Genomic DNA, 21,867 nt, shown 5'->3' on the forward strand with positions numbered 1-21,867 from the left:
GATCAATAACACACAATAAAACATATTCAAAGGTAAATTACAATTGTAATGAAATGTTGTCTTTGGAGAACATGCTTGATTCCTGTTATAAGATCGTTACATAGCTTTATTGCATTTAGTATTATGCATTTAAAAGTGCATTGCATAAAGTGTTATGGTAAAGAAAATTATTAAAATAGATGGAGTTCCTGAAATTCATTTTGCAAACCTGCACCCCATTCCCATTAGAAATCTGAACTTAAGGTTGAAACCGAAAACTGTATTGTTTTGTTTATTCATTTTTTAGTTATTCATTATTTTCCTTTAGATTGTGACTTTAGATGGACAGATTGAATCTTACCAAGGAAACTCTAGCAACCACTTGTCCCCATCCCCCATTAGATCTAGACTTGTCAAACGGAGTGATATCCAGAGCACCAGCTGCTGGTGGAAATGCCAGAAGAAGCAGCACATATTTTCTGCTAGTATGCAGAGCGATGGCACAGTAGAAGTCATTGAGGAAGCTTTAGGAGTAATAGAACGGGAGGATGGAAATAGTTTGTACCGTTTTAAAGGTTGAATGTATGCTTATGGGTTCCACAGAAGCATTTGTGATGGAGAAGAACTTTGTGTGTGTCAAAGATTGCCTAGGGGTAAATGTATTAAGCAGCGGATTCTGCAAGTTGCCGATATTCGATGACTTTGCAGAGTCAATTTAAAATGGCAATGGCTTTCAAGGCAAGTTTTGGCTTTTGAGCCTAAGTGATTAAGGCATATAATACTTTTTGAAGAAGCACAATGGTTACCTGCCACTAAAACATTAGAATGGTGTCTCACACCTAGGGAATGAAGAGTCACTAAAATATTTGATTATGTAATGAATATCTACATTTTGATTGGCTTTTATGAGGGCACAGCACAACTGGTTTACCAACTCAAACTTGTATTTTCTCTAACAATGGTTCAATATGGAAATTATCATTAATCATTGTGAAAATCTCACTGTGGAAAGTTGGGTTAGACATTTTTGATCATGGTGAATTGTACATGTTTATGATTATTAAATCTGATTTTTATAAAATCCGAGAAAAAATTATGATCATTTTATGGTAAGTGAATCACTAGCAGTATCTCCCCTGTCCCCCAACTTCGCTGCCTTGGTGTCACCCTCGACTCCTCTCTCTCCTTTGGCCCCCACATCCTCTCTCTTGCTAAATCCTGCCGCTTCCAGCTGCGTAACATCACTCACATCGGGCCCTTCCTCTCCCAAGATGCCAACAAATGCCTTATCCACTCTCTGATCATCTCCTGCCTGGACTACTGCAACCTCCTCCTCACTGGCCTCCCCCACTCTCATTTCGCTCCCCTTCGATCTGTTCTTAACGCTGCCGCTAGGCTTATTTTCCGTTCTCGCCGCTCCTCTTCTGTCTCCCCCTCTACCTAGCCCTCAACTGGCTCCCATTGCCCTTCAGAATCCTCTTTAAGCTCCTCACACTCACCTACAAGGCCTTCGCCAACTCCACTGCACCCTACATCTTCACCCTCCTCTCTATCCATGCTCCATCCCGCCCTCTCCATTCTGCCTCTGACCGTCGCCTCTCTTCCCCCCTTATAACCTCCTCCCATGCGCGTATCCAACACTTACCCCGCGCTGCCCCCCTCCACTGGAAAAAGCTCCCTCCCTCCATCAGAACCTCCCCTAATCTGTCTAGTTTCAAACGGGCCCTAAAAACCCACCTTTTTCTTAAAGCCTTTAAGTCTCCCACTTAACTTTCTTCCTTATCTTCTGCCTCCATCCCCCTACTCTCCCTCTCTCCCCTGCGTCTCTCTGTCTGTCCTCCCCTCCCCTTAGATTGTATGCTCCTCTGAGCAGGGCCATCTCTCCTCCTGTTTCCACCACTTCTAACTCTGCTCTCCAGCTACTTAGCCCTCCTCCTCGAGGGTTCTCCACCCCCCGTCCCCTCTCGCTCCCCCCTCCCCCCTTTGGGGGTCTCCCTGTCTTCCGCGTCCTCCTTCTTGGGCCCTGTCATTTGCGGTCCTCCCTCCCCCTTCCCCGCCCTCTCTAGCTGTGCATTGAGCTTACTGAGTTATTGTGCTTACTGTCTACTGTACTGTGCTGTCTCCCATTGTATTGTAATTCGTTTGTCCCTGTACGGCGCTATGGACACCTTGTGGCGCCCTATAAATAAAAATTAATAATAATAATAATAAAATTGCAGTACTTAAAACACTGTTCTAGACTGCCTTCAAGATTAATATTGAACTGGTAGAAATTAAATCTAGAGAATATACTAACAAACACTAAAGTGTTGTTTATGTTATTCAAATTCAAACCATGCTGGTGCAATATCTAACACTGAACATACAAAGTCCCTGTTTGAGCTTCTTCTTCCTCAGTCAAGTTTAAGTTTGATATGATCAAGTTTATAATAAGTCTTTTCTTGGATTAAGGATTGTTTGTATTTACTAATTTTGTTCATTTTAAATGCTTATGCTCACATAAGCATAAGCTTAGACATATATGGTTATGTTAAAAATTAATAGCAAATGTTCCAAGAAATGCTGTACTAATCTCATGTGTACTACATATAGGGAGAATTGGTGAACTTACAGAAGTTTCTGCCAGATGAGAAAGTGTGTTTCTGTGATCTAGTGGCAGGGAACTATTAGTATGATTCCAGTTCCAATAAATGAGTGTGCAACTTTCCTAGAAGACAACATGCAAAAGACTTACCAGATCATGATGCAGCCACTAGGGCATTCACAGAAGGCTCCATCTGGGGGCGTATAAATTAACCTTGAAGTCTTGTACAAATTGTCCCTGTAGGGATTCCTCATTGTCTCACCATACTCGAGTCCACTTATCCATGACCACCAACCTGTAAGTAACAAAGACAAACAGCAACAACAAAGAGCAACGTCAGGGACCACTCACATGGAACATCCTGTTTCCTTGATGGCGGCGCACTCTGCCTCTCAGCGGCTGTGGTAGTAAATCATAGCAAACGTCCAAATATATGCCCACATGCCTTGCACCTGAATGTAAAGAAAGATAGAGTGTGAAGATGCAGGCCCGAAGATAGGTGCCCGAAGGCCTGACCTTCCTCTGACAGCTCTGAACTGTTCCCTTGCAATCTTCATGGTTGCCTCACCAGCCCCAGTGCATAGCTGCGGTCTTTTTTCTTGATCCGGGTGTCTTCTGGCTTGATTTGAGGATCGCCATGGTCCCCACAGGTCTGAAGTTGTCTTCTGCACTGAATCCATCGTCTTCTCTCCAGAACTCCTTCTAGGTTTCTCTCCACAGTCGGACTGCCACTGGTGCTCTCAATGGCTACCCATAAGTTGTTGCAAGGGGGCAGGGCAATATCATGGTGCTAAAGTTCAAAGTGGTTGCAGCTAGCTTCAATTGGCTTGCCATGGCAGCCACTGAATGGATCAAAGAAAATCCTCAAGGATTGTACTTAGATTATACTAAAATACATTTTCCTTATGTTCTAAGGCTGAAAAACCAACTATAAACATTGAAATACTAAATCATGTTTTATTACAAGCATGCTATCTACTTGAAACATTATAGATGGCTATACTTACTAATTGCTCTAAAAAGTAAAAAGTTTAATTAATAACAATCATTAAGATCCATTATTAAATAATAATACATAGTAAAAAGTGTAAAAGAGCAGAAATCCAATGAAAACAAAACTAAACATTATTTGTGTGCACAAGTAGAAAAAGAATAAGTAGAACTAGACAATGAAGATTAAATATAAATACATTTTTAAAACATATGTATGCTCGATTTCTTAAAGTGTGACTCACCTTTGGAGGCTGCACACCAAGTCCAGTTCTGCAAAGGACCAAGGGAAGAGCTGCTGCGGCTGGGCACATGCAACAGCTCTGTTTCAGACCTCTTGGTGTGTAGCTGCTTGAACATGAAGAGAAGCAGCCACAACACTTCTTTTGGAGTGTACTTTGGTCGTTAAATGTACCACCTGGGCTCTGCATTACAGTGAGTATATCCTTCTGGATATATGGCCTCCAGAATGGAAGACAGTATTCTAGAAGAGGCCGTAACCTATACAGTGGCATTATTACTTTTTTCTTTCTGCTACAGATTCCTCTCGCTATGCAATAAAACATCTGACTTGCCATCCTTATTGCTGTGTTACATTGTTTACCCGCCTTTAAGTCACCTGAAAGAGTGACTGCTAGATCCCGTTCCTCTTCAGTAGTTTCCATTATTGTGCCATTAATACAATAAATAGCCTTTGGGTTTTTGATACCCAAGTGAATGATTTTGCATTTTTTGGCATTAAACTTTAATTGCCACGCTTTGCCCATTCTCTAGTCTACCTAGATCATCAATTATTTGTTTTACCCCTCCTGGTGTGTGTACCCTGTTGTATATCTTGGTGCCATCTAGAAAAAAGGCATACCTTCCCTTTGTTACTATTTGCATTGTCACCATTAAAGATATTAAAAGGCACTGGTCCAAGTACAGATTCCCAGGGGTACTCCACTAATAACCTTTCCTTCCATTACTCTCTTTTTTTTATCCTGCAACCAAGATCTTATCCATTCAACCATGTTAGAATCCAAACTTAAGTTTTCGAGTTTATTTTACAGTCTGCGATGTGGGACAGTGTCAAAAGCCTTACTTAAGTCCTTTGATCTATTAGTTTAGTCATCCAGTCAAATAAGTCAATCAGATTTGTTTGACATGATTCTTCCCCCCCTCCCCCCAGTAAATCCATGCTGTTTGGGATCCTGTAAATTGCTGGATTTGAGATATTCTACAACTCTTTCTTTTAAAAGTGTTGAAGACCCAGCACTCTATGATGTATTTGAAAAAAGTAGTGCTAATGAGGTAAATAAAGTGCACACACATAATTTTCTTCTTTTTTTAGCAGAAATATATTTTATTATCATCAACAGTTTCAGTTTTGAAGTTAGACCTCTCCTCCTCTCACACCATTCTACACTCTCTTTCGCTCCCACCCCTCTCTTACTGGAAAGCTGAAGAGATGCAGAGGTTTTCAGAGTCTAAAGCATTTTTTGCAATAATGCACTCTGAAATTCACGTATCATTTTGACCGGGTAGTGGCCTCTGACCTTGTGCATGTGCCATCATTGCAGTATGGGTTCCCCTGGGACATGGAGCCCCATTATAGTTGCAAATCATAGTAGTTACACCACTGAGCATCAAAACTTTTTGAAAATGTTTATGGAATCATGTGAGATGTTACATGGTATTATGTCAAAAATATATTCGTTATAAAAAAGACAATGTATGCATGAATTAAGTCAGTAATGTATTATTGTTCTTAAATGATTTAAATTCCAAGTATCTATTGTAAGGGATAATTTACAGTACTACACAATCAGTAATACAACATCAAGAGACAGTGTAATGTATACATATATGAAGTCAGCAGTTATGCTGTTTGTGCAAGTGCACATAATGGATTGAATAAGGAATCAATGGGACTAAATGGTAATACATGGATACTGTATATATTAACATTAATTTGCTTCTTAGCATTCCAGGGTAGAATGTAAAGCTTGCTATACTATACAGTCATAATCCATTTAGAGTCTTGTAGTATGTTCTTGTTGTGCAAGAGCTGGAAATGCCTGTCATTATCCTGCACATCATAATCAATAATTCTGCTAAATTCTGTTTCCCATTTAATAAGCTAGTCATTTCAAATCAACCCAATTCTTTCAAACATGAAAACCTTGCTTAAAAAAAAAATAACAAATTATGGGACCTGTTCAACAAAGTCACAATACTGAGATAATATTAGCATATCCATTTGCATTTGTTTTGCTTTTGAATTTTTGTGAAAATTTGCCATAACAGTTAAAGTACATCACAGACTAATAGAAGAATTGACAGACAATACTATGACTATTTGATGGATTTACAATAGCAATAAAGCCATCATGTACATTGTCTGCATGCTATATCCATAGTAGGGATTCCTGACCATGTTCCTGTTGGTAAAAACTGTGAATTATTTTATTATTATAAATCTGAACTATGATTTACTTATTTATTATATGGGGCACTACGAATTACTTGTATATTGTACAGGAGCATTTTAGAGCCATTTACTATTTCCCTGCTCCCCAACGGCCAGGGAGGGTTTTTCTCTGTTTAATTATTTATTCTTTCTATTTTCTAACATTGAGATGTAAGATAGCCCAAACAGTATGTGCTTTGAGTTATTTCACCTCTCACTACTACCTGCTGCTTCAATCTAGCACTTTGCATTTTTAGCATGTCAAAAATTAGGGTGGCGATTTATAATGTGGCACTTTTCTGGTAGTCTAGCAGCATTTCATCCTGTAGTAAATCTGACAGTTTTAAAACCTCAAACAAAAACGCTGAAAGATGGCAATTTCACAAAACCACAATTCAGTAAATGCCGTTTTATTTTTAATGGTAATTACTACTACAGCCTTATTGCAAACAGTCTGATCCGAATTAAGAAAATGCCGTTTTATTTTTAATGGTAATTACTACTACAGCCTCATTGCCTTATTGCAAACAGTCTGATCCGAATTAAGAAAATGCCGTTTTATTTCTAATGGTAATTACTACTACAGCCTTATTGCAAGTTGTCCTTTCACTGTTTGTTTGTTTAAACATTTTACTGCTAAGGTTTGTTGGGGGGGGGGGTTATTGAGGGCTTGATTGAAGTACTCTGATCACAGGTGTCTGTTAAGCAGATATATCCATAGTAGAATGGCTGAAAAGCCAGTGATGGCTGCTTAGTTAGTGTGTATAGCTCTAAGTGTGTATAGATACAAGTGTGAAACAAAAAATTTAAACAGCATACTTCGGAGTTATACCGGAGTTACACTGGAGGAAACAGGAGAAGAACATTCTGCCTATTAACACAGCTTCACAAGGACAACAGTCAGTATTCACCTGAAATTCCATATTCTACCTCTGATGTTTTCAACTCACTCTGGCTACAAGCTACATGCAACATGAGGATTGTTTTGGACTATGATCTCATTTTCTTCTCATCTCATGAAAGTTTGTTCTGTTTGTCCGTTTGTTTTCAATGCAAAATCCACTCTGTTTAATCAGACTGCTGTACTACTTGCTCAACCACTCCCTACCCATGCTACAGTTATTTCAGTCCCCTATCTCAGCACTGTACTTCAATTTTATTTAAGCTTTGTCTCCCTTTACAAGTAGGAAGAAATTATACTGTCTTTCAACCAATCTCCTCTCTCATGAGTCTGCAAAATCTCAGCTACTCAATTACCTGCTCTTTATTACTCTCCAATCAACACTTCCACCCACTCCCCCACATGGCTCCCCACATCATTACTTTATACTATCCAGACATCCAGGAATACACTACATTTGCTGCAGCCTAGCTCTACACTACTTATCTGATTACACTGGACATTGCAATTAGGCAATTCCTTTAATTCCTCATTTTTGCTATTTGACTACTAGTCCCAATGCTTGCCAAAATATTTTTCTTTCTCTCTTTTCATGGCATTATCTTTAGGACTATATCATCCCTCACCCATCCTGCAACACACAGCTCTGTCCACATTGCCCCTTCATTACTTCACTCACCTCTAGTGAACACTCATGAACTCTTTTGCTATTTAAATTCAATAACTTTAACAGCCTCACCCTGCCGCCAGAAACTAAAAAGACACACATCTTACAATCATCTTTCCTCCCTTTCTTCCTCCCTGCTTCTATTAGCTGGTGATATATCATCTAATCCAGGTCCCCCTCACTTCTCCCACACACATATATCTGAACACTACATAAATCTGGCAAACCTCAAACACATCACCTGTCTCCCCTCTCTTCCAAAGTCCTTTAGATGTGCCCTTTGGAATGCACGCTCTGTTTGTAACAAACTTACCTCCATACATGATCTCTTCCTCTCATACAACCTCAACCTTCTAGCATAAACAGAAACATGGCTCACGCATTCAGACACTGCCTCACCTGCAGCCCTTTCACATGGTGATCTCCATTTCACCCACACCCCCAGACCAGGAGGCAGACAAGGAGGGGGGGTTGGACTACTTCTCTCCCCACAGTGCACATTCACAGTTCTACCAAGTATCCCTTCACTCACATTCACATCTTTTGAAGTACATGCTGATAGGATTTTTAACCCATTCTCTATGCGTGTTGCTGTCATCTATCGCCCCCCTGGTCCAGACCAACAATTTCTTGAACACTTCTCTGCATGGCTCCCTCACTTCTTATCTACTGATATCCCCACCATCATCATGGGTGATTTAAACATCCCTATTTCTAATCCACGTTCCAATGCTGCTTCCAAACTACTCTCTATAACCTGCTCACTTGACCTCTCCCAGTGGATTGAATCTGCTACTCATCAGGATGGCCACTGTCTTGATCTTGTTTTCTCTAGACTATGCTCAGTTTCTAATTTCCTTAACACTCCTTTCCCCCTCTCGGATCATCACCTTATTAGCTACGCGCTCACCCCCAGTTCTTTACCCTCCCTGGTGTCAAACTCTTCCAAGCCTCCTCGTACCCGCAGGAATATCAACGCTATTGATTTTCAACAGTTTTCCACCTCTCTCCAACACCTTCTCTCCCCAATTTCTACATTCTCCTCCCCTGATCGGGCAGTACCCCATTTTCATGAAACCCTAGCAACTGTTCTGGATCAAGTGGCTCCAGCGACACTACATACTTCGCGTAGAATTCGTTGCCAACCATGGCACACTACAGTAACACGAACTCTACAAAAACTTTCTCGTAAAGCAGAACGTCACTGGCGTAAATCTTGTGCCTCTAATGATTTCATCACATATACTGATCCCATTCCCTCACAAATGGGTATGTCCCTGTCTCCTGTGCTCATTCCCCCTCTAACTAAAATCTGTAATCTATCTCTTTCTATTGGTATTTTTCCATCTATATTCAAGCATGCAGTGATTACTCCCATTTTAAAAAAAAAGAATTCTGACCCTAACGCTCTCATAAATTACCGCCCCATCTCCCAGCTCCCATGCCTTTCCAAGCTTCTCGAGAGAATTGCCTACACACGCCTCACACACTTTCTTACAGCAAACAACTTATTGGATCCTCTTCAGTCAGGCTTTCGCTCTCAACACTCCACAGAGACTGCGCTGACCAAAGTTGTCAATGATTTGATCACTGCAAAAAATAATAACCAATACTCTCTTCTAATTCTCCTGGATCTCTCTGCTGCATTTGACACTGTTGACCACTCTCTCCTCATACAAACGCTGCAATCCCTAGGTCTTGAAGGCACTGTCCTATCCTGGTTCTCATCCTACCTATCTAAGCGCTCTTTCAGTGTTAATTTCTCTGGATCCACCTCTGCTCCGCTTCCTTTATCAGTTGGAGTTCCACAAGGCTCAGTCCTAGGTCCTCTGCTATTCTCTATCTACACCACTTCTCTTGGAAAACTAATAAGCTCCTTTGGATTTCAGTATCATCTCTATGCGGATGATACACAAATTTATCTATCCTCTCCTGCTCTTTCACCATCTGTGTTGTCTCGTGTTACTGACTGTCATTCTGCCATTTCATCTTGGATGTCTTCTCGCCAACTCAAACTCAATCTTTCAAAAACTGAATTAATAATATTCCCACCCAAGAACAGAAGCTTCCTGCCTGACATTTCTATTTCTGTCGTTAACATGACCATAAATCCCACCCCACAAGCTCGTTGCCTAGGTGTAATCCTTGATTCACAACTGTCGTTTATTCCCCACATCAACTCTATATCTAAATCATGTTACATACACCTAAAGAACATTTCCAGAATATGCACATATCTGACACAAGACACCGCAAAAAACATTAATTCATGCACTCATCATCTCCCGCATTGACTATTGCAATTCCCTCCTTACTGGTCTTCCCAAAGTCAGACTTGAACCCCTACAATCTATTTTGCATGCAGCGGCTAGACTGATTTTCCTTACAAACCGTTATTCCTCTGCTGAGCCACTCTGTCAGTCTCTACATTGGTTTCCTGTATTTCAACTAATCCAATATAAAATTCTTCTACTAACATACAAGGCCATCAACAAAATTGCACCGACATACATTTCCTCACTTGTCTCGAAATATCTCCCTACTCGACACCTCCGTTCTGCACAAGATCTACGTCTCTCCTCCACTCTCATCACATCCTCCCATTCTCGGTTACAGGATTTTTTCCGGACTGCACCTACTTTGTGGAATTCCCTCCCTCGCACAGTAAGACTTTCCTCTAGTATTTAAACCTTCAAGCGTTCACTGAAAACCCACCTCTTGAAACAAGGTTATGATATTCCTCAACCATCATCTTAATTTCCCTAGATTACCCTATTGCCATCCTCTACACACCTAACGCAAGACAACAACCTTCTGACCAACATTGCAACACACACAGCCCACTCAGTACTTTTACCTTTGCAGTCTGGCTGTTCCATTGTGCAATATGATGTAGCACATGCCCTTGTGTTTCTAACTCCCATTGTCCTATAGATTGTAAGCTTTCCAGCAGGGTTCTCTTACCTCTCTGTCTGTATGTATTACCCAGTATTGTCTTATTAATGTTTGATTCCAATTGTAAAGCGCTACGGAATTTGCTGGCGCTATATAAATAAATGTTGATGATGATGATGATGATGTGCTTTTACAATCACAAAAGTGGAAATATAAAATGGAGGTTCGCAAGAGGTAAGTTCACTAGGAAAAGTTAAAGGCATTTACTTGTTTGACTGGGACAAATGAGCCCCTTTTATTCGAAGAAGGCTGGATTTTCCAGGCTGCTTGTAGGTCTGTACTTCATTGGGAGTCCATGTATAGCTCTAGGTTGGCATCAGCTCTCAGTACCCCAATATACCCAAATGAGAAAATAATGCAAATAAAATATTAAAATGGCAGAACAGATGTACTGAAAGGTAGGGGACAGACCTTTGAAAATAAAAATTAAGCCTGTCCAGCACCTCATTTTACCCAAATAATAATAAAGGAGCTATGGTGGCTTCTTCACTGTTGTGTGAGTACTGAAAACTGTGTTTTCCATTTCACTGCATGTGTTTAAAACGGTTAATGTTTGAATGGCCTACACAGTTGGTCTGAATGAGATAGGTATGGGTTTGAACTTATGGGGAAGAAAATGACGATTTTCCACTCTAGAGTTAAAGTCATAGTAAATGTATCAAGCTAAGAGATTTCCGCTGGGTTTGAAAAGTGGAGATGTTGCCTATAGCAACCAATCAGATTCTAGCTAGCATTTTGTAGAAAGTACTAAAGAAATGATAGCTAGAATCTCATTGGTTTTTCAAACCTGCCTGGAAACTCTCAGCTTGATACATTTAGCCCCTGGACTTGACTGTAGGCAAGTTTGCAGTAAACCTGTGTAAAGGTTGTTAATATTGCTTTATTCTATCCAAAGCAATACTACAGTTTGATTTCTTTGTAGGATATTTTAGGACAAAATTTACATAAACTGCATGTTTGCCATATACCATTTAGATCTAGAATTACAGGAAAAATAGTAATGTTGGTATTTAACAGATCTTTAGGACACTATATTACTGTGATGCTGATATGTCAGGCAGTAGTTGCCAGTTGCCTTATATATTTTGTTCAACTCAGGAGTATACATTAGTAGATGCTTACTATCTGCAGCAACATTCACCTGTTCTAAGCACATCAGTTGCTAACCAAAGCCAACCCACAAGTGAAGTTGTTTCTTTTCCAGCATAACACTCACCTTACCCAAATGGCCTACACATTCTTCTGAATTAGTGGTGACCTGCAACTTCTCGGAAGAAGTCTGTGCTGTGAAGACATTAAGCTACAGACTCCCCATTTTTGTTATTATAATAAGGCAAACTGAGCCAGAAGTCATGGAATAGGTCAGTGAAATTAAGGGAATTATATTAAATGAGATTTTTTTCATAATGCAAAGTCTTGATGTTGGTTGATTTAATGATGAAGAAGGTGCCACTATTTACACTTTGTATTACACTTATAAAAATAATTATTTTGATTTGTGTGTATGTATGTGTCTTTAATGTAGGTTGCATCGTTGTTGCAACATCTCTCACCATCTCTCTCTCTCTCTCTCTCTCTCTCTCTCTCTCATTATCATCCCCCAAATAGGATTTGCTGGCTGAGAGGGTGCCATATTTAGCTGAATTCCCTCTTATGTTCCTGGAGCAATTTTAGAACTTTCATGGTCCTGTGGAATAGAGAATTATCTGTAAAAAGAGAAAAGCAAGGACATTGCATTCTATGGCATTGAAAGGTTACACTACCAAAATCAATCGATCTACTATGTGCCATAAAAGCTTCATTCACTCAGAATGGACCCATAAATTCATTGACCCTTTGACTCCTGTGATTTTCGAAGGTGCAAATGTGCACTAAAATCATAGAAACCAGATTAGACATTTGCTTATGTTGTCTAATACATATGTACCGCACAAACAGATTCTTCCATCTGCTCAGGCATCGTCTATATTGAAACATGTTATATTTGCAAGAAACTTATGTTAGATTATACATGAATTGTGCAGAAATGTAGGTTTAACATGCAAATAGTATCATTGCACAAATACAGCCAATTTATAGAAAGTGCATAGAATTAGAGAGTGAAAATGGCGTTTGGTAGATATTACATCTTTAAAAAAGACTTATTTTGCACCTTATAGTAAAGCATATATATATATATATATATATATATATATATATATATATATATATATATATATATATATATACCAATGTAAATGAAAATATTTAAACATAAAATAGTTAAACATGTAATAAAGACATCTCATTTTCCCCCACTCATGTGATTTAAGACATAAACCAATCCTAACCAGTATTTTAAGAGAAAAAAACGGCAAATGTTAACATTAGTGAAGGAGGTAATCCTTATGAGAAATTAGACTGGATTTAAAAATACATTTTTTCCTCTTTCCACCATACCCATGCACATTCCTTGCCATCATTATGCTTCTTCTGCTTTGTAGATGTCGGCTGACCATTTTATAGAGCTCTAGGACTGGGAGTGTAAACTGCTTATATTGATATAAACTAAAAATAGGAAAATAATAAATAGGAAAAAAGCATCTAAGACTTTCATTGTTTGTGTGATGTATTTTCAATACACCCACTACATTTTTTTTAATATTACAAATAAATGTAAATGTTGTTTATCAGTAGACATCTGTGCAGAATAAAAAGAATATGGATGATTATGAATATGATTGTAATAGTAGAATAGAGACAGAAAGAAATGTTGAAAGTTAAATGCTTGACTTAATTTAACACAGCTGCTATTACACACTTTTCAAACATTTAAAATACTTTTAAATATATGTAAACACTTATTGAAAATCAATTGATAACAACAACTTCTCTAGTCTACGTAATAGAAAGATTTACAAAACAGTAAAGGCAAAATGAACAAAAAGACAGACAACTAACTAATTATCATGATCACATTATGCATTGCTTGAAATTATTTAAAAAATATATAATATGTAGGGGAGAAGTGCAGAATCTATTACTGACAGTATTGCATTCTTCAGATTTTCAGAAAAGGTGGACATTAAAGGTAGAATTTTTTATCCCTTTATGTTGCATGTCTTTTGAAACACAAGAGAAAACCGGGAAATTGTGACGTGCATAACAAAGCTGCAAGAGAAAAAGTCTTGACAGTGATTGAATTGTGCTGATCTTATCAGTGAAACAACCATCAGTGGCACTGGAGACTTGGGACCATCAAGCTGTCTCTTGGCAGTGATCAGTACTCTGCATGACATCGAAGGCATGCTATGTTAACTCCATAGCTGAAAGGAGGCTATGAACTATGATCGGAGATATAGACCCATCCAGAGACATCTATTTTTCTATTTAGCCATTAATATAAGAGGTCTCATATCCCTCCCTGACTCAGTATTTTGTTGAAGGTTAAAGGTCTAAGACTGATATTAGTAGCCTGTTGTAGCACATATCACTTCTTATCACACACTTTGACTAACATCTTAGGAGGCAGCATGTGTGTCTATTATAACAAGGATATGTCACCTTTACTGCTACTATGTATACTTGCAGGTTTCTATCATATAAAATAGCTAAATATAACAATAGAAAGTATAGAATGTAAATTATAAATATTTACCTACATCTCTTATGGCTGATATATTCTGTTAAGAGGCAGAATGCATGTTTTCTTATAAGTGACAACTTTTGAATGAAATTATTATGAATAATGTATTTCAGCTCCGCTGTCACAGAATGCATACGTTTTTATTTTCCCAACAATGAATTTGCTGAAAGGTGACACTAATGCTCTGTAGTTACTCACACTTGTTTACAAATAGGTGCAGGCAGGAATGCAAAGTCCACATAGTGATGTTGCTTTCCTAAAAGATCATCAGGATGAAGTGTGTTAAAAATTAATAAAGAACAATGCTTTTATTTTCAAGAGCAGTGTCCAGGGAAAGAGGCTTACAAATCAAAACTCTTCAGAAGTAGAACAGAACTGCTCACTGTAGAAATGTGTTCATGCAAGTAAACTCACCATTCAATATTATTGTATATCAAAGATGGTGTGAAATAATACAATGTTTTATTGGGCAGAAGATAAAGCTCTGGAAAATGACTTCATCTTAAACTTCATCAATTTCTGTTACACATTATCGAATGTGACAATTTGATCTCTCAGCATACTAATTAAGAAAAGTTATAACAAATTTAATTACATATATAATTTTTGATGCTCATTTGTTCATCTGTTGATTTGTTTATAAAAAAGAAACAACAGTTTTATAGACATTTGAAGACATTGAAGTTATATTTTTAATGTTTTTTTAAAACTTTTTTTTATTTAAAAAAACATATTACACAATATACATAACATAGATAATTAAGATACACATTGTCATTTGTTACAGCTGTACCTGAATAACCAATATGATATTATGCACACAAAAAATAATAATTTCATATTCAAATTATGAATGGGATAGGGCAGCTTTATAATGCACATCTCTTTTTGAGCTATTAAACTGACATTATACTAATGTGCTAAAAATGTACAAATTTACCTAATACTTGCAGCTTAAGACTCTTTTTTATCCAAAACTGTCCATGTTCCAGTAGGGTTATGTTCAAAGGTTAAAAAAAAACTAGTTGTATTAGCATATTCAATAAAACATATAAATATAAAATGACATTTAAATACTAATTTTATAATTCAGGAAAATAAGAGAGTAATAGTGATGTACCTTATTAATGAGTCAGTTCACTGCATATAAAGTGTGCAATTGGCGTCCATCTGAATATCTATCTTAAATCAGTTTGAGACTGTGTGTAAAATTTAATCTATCTATTTGTAATATCTGCAACATGAGTCAACTTTTCATTTTGCTTGTTTAATTCAGTGTTGCATGTGCACCATTTTTTCCTTTCGTGCCTTGCTTCTGTGTAATGCACAATATGCATGGTTAAAGAGAGCAGCATACTGACTACCTGGAAACACTCGTTTAGGACATTTATTATTATCATTATGAATGAATATATATATATATATATATATATCTATACACAGTGGCAAAGAGGCCTATTTGCCACACCTTTCCTGCATAGGGACAGGTGAGGTCCTGGGGAATCTTTAGAGAAAGGCTGCATACAGGGTTAAATCCTTGCAGAGTCAGACTCCTATCCTGCACACACACAGGTGGTTTAATTAATTAATCAGACCAAAGGAAGGAGACTTGTGTATTTAATCCTGAATAGTGGACTTGTAAGGGGTGCCTGATGCGGAATTAGTTGGCCAGTTATGGGAGAGCTGAACTATGTTTAGTTAGCATTAGGGTCACCAGGAGGTGTAAGCAAATTATATTGCTTGCTGGTTTCATCCTGACAAGAAGTGGTACCGTTTATTGTGATGCAAACAATAAATGTACGTTTTATTTACCACAAGAATTTGTCCATGTTGCTGATTTCTTCAGGGTGCTCCTGCAACAGTGGTATCAGAAAGTCAGAAAGTGTCAAAAGTTCAACAAGATGGGCACTTTTGTTACTATATGTAAATATATATATATTTGTAACAGGTGACACGACACTCAAGGATTTAAGACAGGTTGTAGTTGTCTCAAAAAGGTGTATTTAACCCATTCCAATGTTTCAGTACATTACTTTACTCAGGGACATCATGAAAGTAATACTATAAAATTTCGATTGAGTACTGACAGCGCTCCACAGAGGATTGTCACCTAATATGTGCACTTGAAAGGGTTCCCACCTTTCTAAATATAACAACAGTAATAAATATCAAAGGTGTACATACATAAGGTATCAATCTTTAACCACAACAGAGATGAGACACTCTTTCTTCAGTATATCGATCATATAACAGCTTGTACTTTTGACTACAACTCAAAAGAGCATAACATAGCTATTTATAGCACACTTTCTAATTGCAATTAGTCAATTCCAGCACCAAGTAATATAGCGCTAAAAAAACAGGTTAAAGATTGATACCTTATGTATGTACACCTTTGATATTTATCATGAAAGTAATGAAACGTTGGAATGGTTGAAATACACCTTTTGGATACAACTACAGTCTGTCTTAAAGCCTTGACTGTTGCCTCACGTGGAATCTATTTATTGTACTATCAGGAGTGCAAGCACCTGGATAATACATATATATATATATATATATATATATATATATATATATATATATATATATATACATACATATATATATATATATATATATAATATTTATATATTACATATGAGACGCATAGCTCTACAGAGAGTATACTACCATTCACATATCAGTCTTTACCCCAGTGAATCATTCCACAAATGAGAAGCAGCCCAGTAGAAGTCCTGGAGGTGGGAGAGATAAGAGGTAATCAGTGTAGTAGTGAGGCATTGGTTGTTGGTTGAGCAGAGGGAATGAGAAGGATTGGGGGTAGAGAAGAGGTTGGATATGTAGGGGGAGGATTGGCTGAGTGCTTTGTTGGAGAGGGTGTGGAGTCAGCAGAGATCAAGCAGCATGAGAGAAAAATATGGCAGGCATCAGCATTGAGGATAGATTGAAGAGGGACAAGGTGAGTTGGTTAGGCCAGAGAGGAGGAGGTGACATTAATCAAGGGAGTGAATAAGAGTTTTGGTAGCTTCCATAGTGAGAAAGAAATGGCTCATGTATATATTCCAGAGTTGGAACTGGCTGGATTTGGAGAGGGACTGAATGTAAGGATTGAAGGAGAGGGAGGAGAGGATTACGACTTGAGGGGCAAAGAATGGGGTATTTTTATCAATAGAATGATAAAGGGGGTAGGCGCAGGAGCCCTGGAAAGGGGGAAGATATTGGTTTCAGTCTTAGAAATATTACATTTGAAAAAACAACATGACATCCAAGATAAAATGGTGGAGAGACAGAAGGAGATATGAGAGATGAGGGTAGGGGAGAGGTCAGGGAACAAAACATAGATTTGGGTGTCACAAACATACTGGTGGCACTAGAGGCCAATCTAGCTGAGGTCAAGGGTGGAGGTGTACAGGAAAAAGAGCAGGCACCAAAACAGATAATTGGGGAACTCTGAAAAGGTAAGGGAAGAGGGGGATTTGAGTTCAGGTGTGGAGACCAAAAAAAAGTGGTTGGTGAGGTAAGAGGAAAATCAGGAGTGAACAGTGTTATGGAGGCCTATATATTGGAAATTTCAACAGGAAAGGGTAGTCAACGATACCAAAGGCAGTAGAGAGATCAAAAAGGAGGAGAAGGTAGAAGTGTCCCTCAGATTTAGCAGAGAGAAGGTACTTAGTGACTTTTGGTGAGGGTTTAGTGGAGCGAGCAAAATACAGATTGAATTGGTCAAGGAGAAAGTGAAAGGAGAGAAAGGAGGTGAGGCAGTTGTAAACAACCAATTTGTGAATTTTGGAAGCAGAACGAAGGGGAAAGTAAGGAGTTGAAGATGGCAAAGCGGCGATAGTCATGGAGATTGGGAGGAAATGAGAGCCTTGAATTGGGACTTGTCAGGATGAGAGCATAAATCAGATATGCTGAAATAGAATATTGGATGTCAGGACCCAAAATAAATCTTTGCATGAATACCTAAATTAACCTGATCTTGAACTCAGAAAAATGTGTGACCAAATGAGCCCATGAGGAGGTAATTGAGTTAGGCAAACCCTTTGTGCAGAGACCAGCTTAAGAAATGCAGATCACAGACATCCATTGTATTTGATCATGTATTTCCCTAGCTAATTGACTTCCTTTCAATAGGTAGTGTAAACACAAACTAACCCCTGGGTGTAAATGGGAGAACCATATGCTTAGGTGAGATCCTTGTAGACAAAGATATAGTTTGAAGACCACCTATAAAGATATATGGAAATATGGGTTTCAAAGGAAAATGTCTACATCGTTCACATTTTGGGAAATCTGGATGCCACTCTGTAATGAGCGGCAAAAACCACACAAGGGTCTTGAAACATAGATACCAACTACACAGGGAACAGCCATAGGCACATGTATTTCAGGATGAGATTGGATATTGTTGTAATTCCATTATGTTTGGTATTTAAATGTGCGGGAGATTATGACCGGTTTATTGAGGGGGGTGTTATTTCTCTGAGATATATCTGTGAAGAATTACAAACAGGTCAAGACTCTGGGAATATTTGTGAGCAAAGTATAGTGACACCCAGGGGACGTTTCCGCCCCCACATTAGCATTCACACTGCCCCTGTGAATGCCGTCCCATTTGAGTTTGCTTAAAAATCTGTGTTCTGAAAGGAAAAACTGCCAGACTTTTGGGGAAATCAAGTTACATTGATAAGCTGTCCATCTTCTTAGCCAATTCCCCTTGGCCAGAATGCAATTCATGTAAGTGCAAATCTGAATGTAATCCTTTTAATTTTAAACTGTTTTTGCTTGTTATGTCAATATATTAATTGTTTACTCATTATTTTTCTTTATATCTGAATGCCCTGTATTTTCATATATTAAATCTAAAATGTAATAAGTTGCGTCCTTGATACTCTAACGGATTCATTAGCCTGTTTAGAAGAGATTGCTCATCCAGGTTAACCCTTGGAATGCCAGTGTGTGATTTGTTGATACATTTGATTAACAAGCTGTGTGTGCTTGTATTTACATTTGTGTAACAGTCTGGAGGTGTGAAGAGTTAACCCTGTGTGTGCTGGTGTGGGTCTTGCTAGTTTGTGGAACTAGAAGTCTGTGTGCCAGTGTGGGATAGTATATTGGGGCCCAATTGCCTGGAACCAATAGGTGGTGGCTGAACCTGAAGTGTCTGGGGGTGTGAGAGCGCTGTGTTTGGGGGCGATTCCGTAGGTCTAGAACCTGTGTGTTAGGTGAGAGACTGCGGGCTGAAATCGTGTGTGATCTCATACAGCAAACACACCAAAGTCACGGCAACTGGGAGCGTGTTCGTGACAGATAGAGTCAAGGGCAGTGGTAAAGGTGCGATTGTAAAAGGAAACAGCCTGATGAGAGCAGGAAAGGGTGGTGATGGGGGAGATGAGTGAGACCAAGGAGAAGGAGAAAGCGGCAGGATCAAATGAGTCCAGGTTGCACTTAGTAAGATTAATTTTAGGGGAGGGTGAAGGTGAGAGGGTTGGGGAGGTAGTAAAGAGAGGAGATGGTCATTTTAGAGATGGAAATGAGACAGTACAAAGTTGGGAAAGGACCAGATCAAGAGAGTGGCCACTGTTGTGGAGGTCCATTGAAAGAATCTGAGGGAGGAGGAGAGAGGGAGAAGTTTGGAGCCAGAGTGGTCAGAGAAATTGTCGATAGGTATATTACAGTCCCCCAGAGGCAGGGAAGGTCAGAGGAGAGAAAGTGAGGGAAATGATCTAGGAATTGAGAGAAGGCACCAAGGGGAAGGTAGATGATGGCCACACAGAAGGGGGGCATGTGCAAGAGGCAGCTGGAATGGACTTCAAAGCAGGAAGAAAAGAGGGAGGGTTCAGGAGAAGTAACCTGGAAAGAGCAGCATGGGGAAAGACGGATTCCAACACCGCCACTTTGCCGGCCCTATGTCTGGATGAGTGGGAGAAGGACAAGCTCCTTAAAGAGAAAGCAGCAGCAAAAGTGTGTAGCCAGGTTTCAGTAATGACAAGCAGGTTAAAGGAGCTAGAGATAAAGAGATCATGGATGGAGGCCAGTTAGTTGTAAACTGACCTGGCATTTCAAAGATAGATGAAAGAAGGGAGGGAGGGAAGAGGAGATATGTGGATAAGGTTTTTGGAGTTGCTGGATTGCATGGGTGGGTAGAAATCTGAGGAAGGGGGTATCAGGGGAGAGGGGAGAAGTGGGTCGAGACAATAGGAGAGGGAGGACAAAGGGAAAGGAGAGGGGAGGAGGAATTTTTTACTTTGTTTTTAAATTGAGTTTAAGTAAACTGTTTAAGCTCTAAAGTTGTACTCTAGAATTTCTGGCAGATAATATCAAAACAGTTTTTTGCCTGTTGCAACTAGAAAACTTTGAACATCCTCACCTCAAAATGTCACTTACCCAACCTTGCACAAAAGAGTGTTTCATTAGACAAATATTTGAATTGACTTAGGACACCTTTAGACATAATAATCAGATCTCTTATAAGTCATTTTTTTACTACAAAGGTAATGCTAACACATAATTGCATGTATCACACTTTTTATACATAATTTTATTAACTTGTTCAGTATGGAAATGTTTGTTGCTGCAAAGCTTTCAGTCATCTACCATTAATTAGTCCTTTTCCATCCCAATGTTCCTTTATTATTTTTACAGTTAATGTGTAAGTAGGATAGTTACTTCCAGGGCCAGTGCAAGGTCTCTAGGCACCCTAGGCAAAGTTCCAGCCAAACCCACCCCCACCCCCCCCCCACCCCCATTCTCTGGTGGTCTAAAACAAACAATATATAAATAATATGTCAGTATTTGGTTCAAGGTGGAGTGTGAAAAAATAACAACTCTTACCTTCTCCTGGCTGGCAAGGCTGCAGTACAGATGCCCTGACGCTTGATGCTTTCAACACTGTCCAAGCTCCACTTCTGCCCGATGGTAAGTTACTGCAGTAACAGCTGTAATTTATTTAAAATTGCTTGCTGCTATGACATATATTATAATTTAAGCTAGTTTTAGCCACATCATTCTTTTGTATTGCTTTGTAGCTGGTAGCCTTAAAAATGCAGGTGTAACCTATACAAATTTCTCTCACTGTAGGGAAGAAATATAGGAACCCTCGGCAACACCTGTATTTTTAGCACAGCAACAGAATCTAACTATGTGGAGAAAAATGTACAAGGATAGAGCCTAATACTGATCTCTGTGGTACATTAAGCTCGATACACACAATAGAGTTTTCAGATGATTATCGGGCCAATCATACGAGAAACGACCATTCGGCCCAATATCGCATTAGTGTGTTTGCACCAATGATGAACAATTACCGTTCCAAAGCACATCGTATCATTTCATTTAATTTTTAAACTGAACTAAAATTCTAAAGCAAGATGGAATGATGTTGTTCCAATCCTGTAGTGTGTACGCACTCACTACCGGCACTATCCATAGATCTCTATGGATTGTGCAGAATCACAATCTTTTCAGCCGAAGGTTATGACAAATGAAGAGCCCAGATTTGAAGGTAAATCTTGTAAAACGTGTTTTAATGTGTACACATGAATTTACATGCTTTTTGGGACTTTTTGTTTTTTCAGTGGTTGGTAAAATGGGTACCCTGCCTCTCTCAACTCTCTCCACTAATCTTGCGGCACTGACTGGTTTTGAGGGAGTTCATAAATATAAGAAATAGTGATCTATCAATTACTGGACTTAGTAGCTTTGGCACACA

The sequence above is a fragment of the Mixophyes fleayi genome, chromosome 5 (genome assembly GCF_038048845.1).
Source record: "Mixophyes fleayi isolate aMixFle1 chromosome 5, aMixFle1.hap1, whole genome shotgun sequence".
Taxonomy (NCBI): Eukaryota; Metazoa; Chordata; class Amphibia; order Anura; family Limnodynastidae; genus Mixophyes; species Mixophyes fleayi.